Below are 9,293 nucleotides of genomic sequence, written 5' to 3' on the forward strand. Positions count from 1 at the left end.
CTTGTTGCCAACACCTGTGGTGAAACCGTGGAAGTCATCAATGAAAATATGATAGTCAGATTGGAGCAGAATTGTTAAACTGGAGCATCTGTCTTCCTCATTAACCTCTACAACTGGATATGTTTTCATGCCTTCTAGATTCAAATCCTTCAATCGGTTCTGGAAGTATTTTATCAAAACTTGTTCTTTTGATTTCAATGACGTATACCTCACATTGCCCCATAAAGTTGTTTTTAGGCCCGATTGTGTTACGACTTTCGAGTAGGTTTCAGCCGTAGCCTTGTTGAGGACGATAATGGCAACGTTTTCGTTTGTAAACTTTACCATTTCGATGACTTTAGCCATAACAAGAATTGTTTTCCCACTTCCAGCTGGGCCTCTTATACAGAGCTTATTCTGTTTGCTCTCAAAGATTGCAAGCTGACTCACAGTCAAACACTTTATCTTAAGATAATCTTGAAAGATCCGTGGCGCATTCTTTACCAAAGGTGATCTATTTCCCGATTTTAGAGAGCTGGTTATTTCCGAAGTTCTCAGTAGATGGTCAACTCGTTGGATGCTTTTACCCAGATCACAGCCATTTGTAACAGAATACTTGTTATTTTTATTGTTCATACACCATAAACCAAGCAAAATACACGCTGTATTCATTCCCACTTTTGTTTCGAATTTAATCGTACATAAGTGACTCCTCAGAGCCCAGTTTTCAATGTCATTTTTGAAGAGAGTCGAATACTTTTCTGAATGTGTAAGAGAATTGTAACTATCAAGATTTTCTTCGGCATGTTTTCTGGTGATGCTGGTGAAAACAATTAATTGACGGATAGCTTCATATTCGATAGTCTTACATTTTTTATCAACACCGATCACAAGTTTGCGTGATTTTTCCTGCTGCTTCTGTGCCTTCCTAAAGCTTCTTATAAACTTTTCTTCACTATCACAGGAGGTCGATTTAACTTCAATCAAAGTTACAAATTTGTCATTGATCACCAGAAAGTCTATTTCTCCTTCCTCGTCCATGTCTTTTTTAGTACAATCATGTTCATCAAACAAATTATACTGCTGATGAGTAAACCTAAACCCATAAATGACAATCATATACTCTCTGATGTCCTCTAACAATCTATAAACTTTAACTTCAGCTTCATATTCTCTCTGTTGTTTCTCGATTCGCTGCACCCAGTTAGGTTCATTCTCAATATTATCTGGATACTTGTCTATGAATTTACAGAGTGGCGCCGGAGGAAACATAATGGGACGTTGGGTTTTCTCATTGCAATAAAAGGAGAATATTTCTACTCCAACTTTCATGATCTTTCTGATAAATTCTTCATTTGGAGAGGTGATTAATTTTTCATCATTAACTTGGATGCTTTTACAGAGCTCACAACTCTGTGAGCTCTGTCCAGACCGTTCCATCCTCCAGGCCCCGCCCTGTTGCGGTAGCCAAGATCAAGATGCGTAGTCAGAGTGGCTCATAGGCTGAAATGAGTTTCGTTTCATTGAAATGTCTAAAAGTGAAATTATTTTACCAGAATATTAAACATAATATGATAGTAATTAGTGAACTTATTTCTACGGAACATAATGATATGAATCTATACTCACAAGTCACATCGAGGTGTCAGAACATCTTCAGTTTAGGAAAACTGATGAACAGGAATTTTTTGGAAAAAAAGGAGGGGGTGAGGGGTCATTCGGGAAAATTTCGAAAAGTACCGTGGTACTTTTTTGTTATTCCATTCGTGAAGGAGGTGGGTGGGTGGTTATTTTCAGAAATTTCGAAATAATAATAATAATAATTCTATACTGTTACATAATTTAAAAATTATGGCCCCTTATTGTGGGCAGAGTATGTTTCTTTATTTAAGTGTCCTGATTTAAAAATCATCTGAGTGACTGCATTGAAATTATTTAAGGAGAGTAACAATTAGAACATACTTATTATATTAATATCAACATTAGAACAAAATACAGTCACCTAATTCTCGTCTCCTACAGTTGAGTATAGAGGAACCATCTTTGGCGTGTATTAGGGACTTAGACCATTACAAATACCCTGCTGTAAGTTTGCAAGGTATGTGGACTAAGTGGGTCGAGAGTACTCGACTTGGAACTGGGTGTTGAGAATTCTCAACTAAACTAGAAGATAATGATGTCCAGAAGATGAGGCAGTAGATGGAGTAGTAAAGGAGTAGTAGAGGCTGAAGGGGGAGTGATGTCATAAGGAGATGTAGGACATGAAGGGGGATGGAGGTGAAGGAGTACTATAAGTATAAGTATCAATTCTATGATAGTTTACCGATGGCGATCTGTGCTAAAGATCGGAAGGCAGTGATGCTGCCATCACTACCATCTCTTAAGATAGACCAGCATGGTTGGTCATTAGTGTAGTGCTCTTGAATGGTTTCTCTGTAGGAACAGCGGTACAGTGGACAAGAGAAGATTCGATGGTAATTGTTGTCCAACATCTGACAATTCGGACACTGAGGGTCGCATTTGTTGGCAACCCTTGCCTTGAATGCTGTGAAGGTGATGTCATGGCCATGCAAGAGAGACATTACTTTAGTGTCTGTGCTCCTGCTTGAATAGCGAGGAAACAACTTTTTGCTCCTCTCATCGATGTTATCCAGTATCTCACCCGGATTTATTCTAGGGTTCAGTAGGAGATGTTTATTCCAGGTGAAGTCCATAAAGCGGGTTATTTCGTCTTTTGAATAGCTGACAACACCGTTGTGGACACTAGTCAGAAGGTCTATTCTGCTTCTGTTCAGCTCGTTGGACCCCCTTGTCCACGTTAGGAACTTACGTATCTCATCAATATGGTGCTGATATCGATGGGCCTTTGCCTCCTCTAGCTGTAAGATGAGTCCTTGCATAAATGGGTCACTTGTAAGTGCTTTTATTATGAATTTTATAGTGATTTCGAAAAGTCAGCATATGTTCCATCAAAAAAGTACCTGCACCCCCCCCCCCCCCCGGCAGGACTACCAATAATTTTTTACAGAATGAAGTTTAGAAAAATGGATTAAAAGTTATCCGAAAATAAAATCCTTGCCAGACTTTTGAAAGGTTTCAAGAATCATCTAGAAGATAAGTGTTAGTAGTTAAATTTTAATTGGTCTCTAAGAGATAGTTGGTCAGTGATATAAAAATAATCACAATTTAATAATAAATCAAATCATAAATACTATCAACACAATGGGGAAATAGGAAATACAAATAATGGCACTCTGAAAGACTCTGAAAAAGGAACTAACATTAAACCCGTAACGTAAACAATTTTTAAGCATCCAGAGGCCGCTATTTACCTCGAGGAGGTGGGTATTTTTCCATACAGCTGTCTGCTGTTTAGTAAATCCACAATTTAACGACGTTGGCAGCTGAGCGGCGAATACGTAGTGATATTATCGAAGCATTCAAAATTATCAGCGGTTTAGCCTAGTGTGGATCGGGTATATTTGGAATGAGCAGATCCAATCTAATATCAACCAGTAAATACAATTTAGTAAGAGTACTGAATAGTATTAATTTAAGATCATGGATCACCAAACTTTGCATTGTAGGTTAACCTACCAAGACGCGCGCCGAATAGGACTCGTCGGATCGCGACGGTCTTGTCTAATATTTGAAAGAAATATTTTACGAGTATCGTCCGTTAAATTAAATTGGAACAAACTTTTTCCAGACGTCAAGAGCTCTGTGACAATTTCCGTATCACGTTGTAACCCCCATTGTCGTTACACTAATTGTTATTTCACTAAGCTTCACTTATTATTATATAGATCGTACGGCCACGATATAGCTGCGCACCCGTGCGCGGCAGGTCTACAACGTATGTAAAGTAAAGTAAAGTAAAGTAAAGTAAAAAATTATGACATAACATCATCACTAATGTCTACAAAGTATCATCATCATCATATGTGGTAAAACAAATTTTGTATACACGTTGTATACAAAAAAGAGTTTACAACGTGTATCAACTATTATAAAGCTTATAGTATAGTGTTTCAAATCAAGTATTAGGAAGCGAAGCTCGAAGAATTAAAGAATCATATCATGTTCATGTTCAAGAAAACAACAATTTCAAGAAAACAACAATTTTATTTAGTATCAGTTAAAGCAGACAAAAACATATTTTATATATATAACTAGTGCAAACTTTAGACCATATATCTTAGGGGACTTGGAGTAGCAAGAGAGTGACCAGAAAGTATATGTATACTTTTACCAAAAATACGTCGAAATGAATCCAGGGTGATACAGGATCTGAGAGTGCAGACCATAAAGTTTACGCACCCACCCTTGCCTCCTGAATTCGTGGTTGGAAAGACAATTATGCAAAATTGGTCGTTTATACTCCAAGTCCCGTTGTTAATAGAAGTAGTATTATTTATGTCTGGAATTAGCTTCATTCAATAATAACAATATCAATATAATCAATATTAATATCAATATCAGACTAAACTATCAAATAAATAAATTATCAAATATCAATTATTAATTCACTCTGATTAAAAAGTTATAAATTAGGATATCTAATATTTAAGAATTACAACTACAAGTTGTTAAAAACGCCCAAAATAGATCTGAGATATTTTCAGTCTGTAGTACAATAATGATAGCAATAGTTTAAATTATGTTATGTGCTGCTGCAATTAGATTAAATTACTGTAACTTAAAATTGTTTGGAGTCCAAGTCTCTTTTAAGTCAACAGCCTGTGATTGTATTAATAGTGCTTTCGTTCTCAATTTTATCAAGTTAATGGAAGTTTCTAGACAATTGCTTGAAGTTAAAATTTTTTTATGAACAGTGTTCCAAAGCTTGGCTGCATTAAACAAAAAGGTATTTGATTTATTTAGAAGAATAACTGTTAGACTCGTTGCACGGTTTGAAATGTTGATAGCCTCATAAAGGGAGTATGGGCAGTGGTACTTGATAATCTTAGAGAATTCTAAAATACAGTGATATTTGTACAAGTTTTGAGCCGTAAGAATTTTTAACCTATTAAAAATGGGTTTCGTATGCTCCTTTTCAAAATGTTTATGGCCTAGTATTTGCATGCCATATGGTCTAGTTCTTGCACATGTTGATTGTTTATCTAGATATGAGTCGAGATCACCAAAAAGGATTCTTATACAGTGCTTCTGTGTGATAAAAAGACTATCATTTGACCGTTCTTTGAGGACAACTCCCCAAACACTTATACCATAACTTAGATGTGATTCAAATAGAGCATTATATATTTTTAAATATAGTTCAGCAGGTATCGAGTGCCGAATTCTACAGATTGCACCAGTCATGGACCTCAGTTTTTTACGGATGTAGTGCATGTGGGCAGACCAGTTTAGCTTACTATCTATAACAACACCTAAGAATTTGGTATCCTTGACTTTAGTGATAACCTTACCATTGATGAATATTGATCTAGATTCATCTAGCAGGGTAGCAAATGGTCTAGTCCGTGCACAAGTGTCATCATATTCAGAGGCAGGTTTAAAATGGATGTAGCAGCATTTTGACATGTTGATATGAAGTAGATTACATTTCATATAAATCGAGACATGTTTAAGCACTAAGTTGGCTTTTTTGTATGTTGCTTCTCTAGACGGTCCTGATATGAAGATATTAGTGTCATCAGCATAAAGTACAAATTTCACTTCACTGTCTGAAAAACAGTTTACTATATCGTTCATATACAGTAGGAAGAGTAATGGCCCTAGAATTGACCCTTGAGGAACCCCGAATTCCACATCCATTGTTTCTGATGGTACATCGTTATACATCACATACTGCTTTCTGTTAGTCAAGTAGCTTTTTAGTAAAGTTAGTGCTGTGCCCCTAATACCATAGGAATTTAACTTGCTTAGAAGAATATTGTGATCAAGGGTGTCAAAGGCTTTGCTCAAGTCAATGAATATGCCTAGGACATGTTTATTGCTAGCCAGGGACTTTGTAACAGAGTCTATAGATTTGTGTAGAGCATGGGCGGTAGAATGGCCTTTTCTAAATCCAAACTGCGAGTCTGTTAGTACACCTTTAGATGTAAAGAAATTATAGAGCCGTTTGTAAATGACCTTCTCGAAAATTTTCCCAAATAAAGGTAATATTGATACAGGCCGATAATTTTCAATACATTCCTTATTGTCTTTCTTGTAAATAGGAATAACTTTACCAGTTTTAAAAATACTTGGGAATGTTCCACTTTGTATACATATGTTGTAAAGCCTAGCCAAGGTACCAGCGATGAGCTTTGCCGATTTTTTTACAACGATTATAGGTATGTCACTTGCCTTGCCATTTTGAAAATCTCTGATGACCTCGATAATCTCATCTTCATTAGTTTCTTCTAGGTATATGGAGTCAGACACTGAATTAGACATGAATTGAGCAAATGATTCTACTGGATCCAGAGAAATACTATTGTTCGACAATACATTTCTATTGAGATTGCTTGCAAGAGATGTAAAGTATTCACAAAATTTGTTAGCAATTATTCGTCTGCAAGTAATTCTCTGGCCATCTATGACAAAATCGTCCTTACATCTAGACATATTCTTACCACGGAGTTCATTGATAACTTCCCAGGTCTTTTTTGAGTTCATGCTGTACTTCTCGAATTTTCTAGTATAGCACATAGCTTTTGCCATATTTATTGAGTTTTTGAGAAACTTGTCGAATTCCTTGTAGCAGATGTGCTTGTTTTGATCCCCGTCAGGTAGTTTTAATGTACAAGTCTTCTTCCATTCGAAATACAACCTAGCTTTCTTGTCTATGGAATTAATTAGCCCCTGGGTAATCCAAGGGTTAGTTATGCTGTTGCGTTTAGTGGTTCTAGGAGTAAGAAGTTTGCAAGACAAATCTATCTTTTCTTGAAATAACTGCATGAAAGAGTCAAATGTGTCACAGCTGTGCTGGAACCTATCTATATCGTTTTCTATTTCAAGACAGAGCTTCTCTAGGTTAGCATTACTATAGTCGTAGTGTATGGTAATTTTGTCTGGTGAATCAGGTTTAGGCACAGAGTTAGGGGGAAGCTCAACAAGAGTGAATACAGGGTGATGGTGGGAGATATTATCAGATATCACACCAGAAATAAGGGATTGGTCTACTACATTGGTGTGGATATTGTCAATACAAGTCCTGGAACAGCCAGGTATTTGGTGTGTTGGTACTGATATGGTTGGTGTGAAGCCGTTGTTGAATATTATTTCTTGGAATTTGTCCTCTGATGGAGATGGGTCTTTCAAAATGTTGACATTGAAATCACCAAGAATGTATACTTTTTTGCCATTCAATTTTGAGAGAATACGTTCATATGCTTCGTTGAACAGTTCAAGTGATGCGTTCGGGGGACGGTAGATAACCCCTACAACAGTTGGGTCTTGCAAGCTAGTGATAGATACAAATAGTGATTCTATGTGTTCATTACAGAGAGATAAGCCAGTAATCTTGTTAAAGTTAAGGGAATCGTGCAGGTAAAGACACACTCCTGACCCTTTACTCTTGAACTGGTTTTTCTTTTGACAAAAGTAACGTGATTGATAACAGGAGGAGTATCCGTTAAGCTGATACAGGGCTCCATTTTCGGGATTGGTGTTTGTTTCTGCAAGGCCGATAACAGAGAATTTGTGGTCGATACAAGACAGCTCAACTGCAAAGTTGTCAAAGTTGGATGCATTTCCATCAATGTTAAGAAATAATTTGGACAAATATTTAACTGAATTTTTAGGTAGAATGGTGGCATTCAACTCTTTTATGGAGAATGTTTTGCAATTTTCAAGAACCTTTGAGCTATTGTAGATAGATTCTATATAATTGACTGGCTCATCATCAATGAGGCCATTGTTTGCAAAGTGGGGAGCTTGGTAGAAAGGGTTGTACCGAACAATATCATTAGCATCAGTGCATATTTTGCAGTATGTTCCATCTCGAAATTTGACTATGTTATCATCAGTTTTGCATTTTTTGTGCATTATTTTGTCACACATCTGACAAATTATGAATGGATGTCCAGCACGCACAGGTCTATTGCAGCAGCACAGCAAATTTCGCATATTAGTTTGACTATCATGACTGAAGTACAGATCTACGGGGACGTGGGGAAAATCTATTTTGGGCCTTGGCAACAGCACTGAACAACCTCCCATCAACGGGGCTACCTAGGATCTTATGGGCAATTGCTCGGGAGAGTTTAAAGATACCGTTTGATCCAAGGTGGATTGGGTCATCCGGCTTCTTGTATCTACAGAACTGCTTGTTCAGTAGACCCTCTTCATCGACAAAACTATCAAAATCTAAAGTTCCTATCCTAGTGTTAGTATTACAGTAACCAAATAATAAACTATTAAATTCCATGGCTCTGTCATTCAGCCAGGAGGACCTAGTTGGTAGGATGGGTGAGACTATAACTTTAGAATATGGACACAAATCACAAATATTCTTGAGCTTCTTCGTCAGCTCATCAGCCCAATGTTTAACATCACCCCCTCCCCTTTTAATATTATTTACACCACAGTGTACTACAACGTTCTTGTATCCTACACAAATAGCAGGGTCTAACTGATCTATTGTGAAACATTCAACTCTTTTTCCAGGCAGTTTGTGACCAAATGTCCCTTTCCCTGCACCAAACCGGAGGAACCGGGTGTTTGAGTCACCAATAATCAATGTTGCATTGGTGCTGTTGCTAACATAACGGAACGTTATACTGAATCTTATGTTACAGGGTGGCCCATAAGTGACTACCCACACGCAACCTCTTAATAACTCACGTAATTCGTCTCCAAATTGCACCAAAATTTCAGAGATTATAGATATGGGTCAAACTTAGATTTCCTGAAAGTTTCGTAAGCCACGCCCAATTACAGTGGGCGTGGCGTGACACTCCCTCTTTTTCACTATTGTCTTCATAAAATGATAACGCTTTAAGCTAAGAACTCAAAATGTTTTGCACACATTTGGCTTGATAATTGAAAACTTTTCCAAAAGTTTCAAGTTCATTGGTTTAAATATGGCTGAGTTATGACCATTTTAAAATCCATCGGATATGTGATCCGAGCACTCAGTCAGTGATATTTGCACTCAATTAGTGATCTCGTCACCCAATTTGATCAAGAGTAAGGCGTTAGCGTGTATTAATGAGGTTCATTAGGCTTTGATTGGATACCGATGATGACTTTGCTAGAAAGGAAAACACAAATTTTTAGGATAAATCAATAAATGAAATCAACTAATAAAAATTCCCACACAAAAACAATTCAATAATTTCAATTTTAAGATGTTCAAATTG

This window comes from Bolinopsis microptera, chromosome 3, assembly GCF_026151205.1.
Source record: "Bolinopsis microptera isolate Bmic1 chromosome 3, MBARI_Bmic_1.0, whole genome shotgun sequence".
NCBI classification, from domain to species: domain Eukaryota; kingdom Metazoa; phylum Ctenophora; class Tentaculata; order Lobata; family Bolinopsidae; genus Bolinopsis; species Bolinopsis microptera.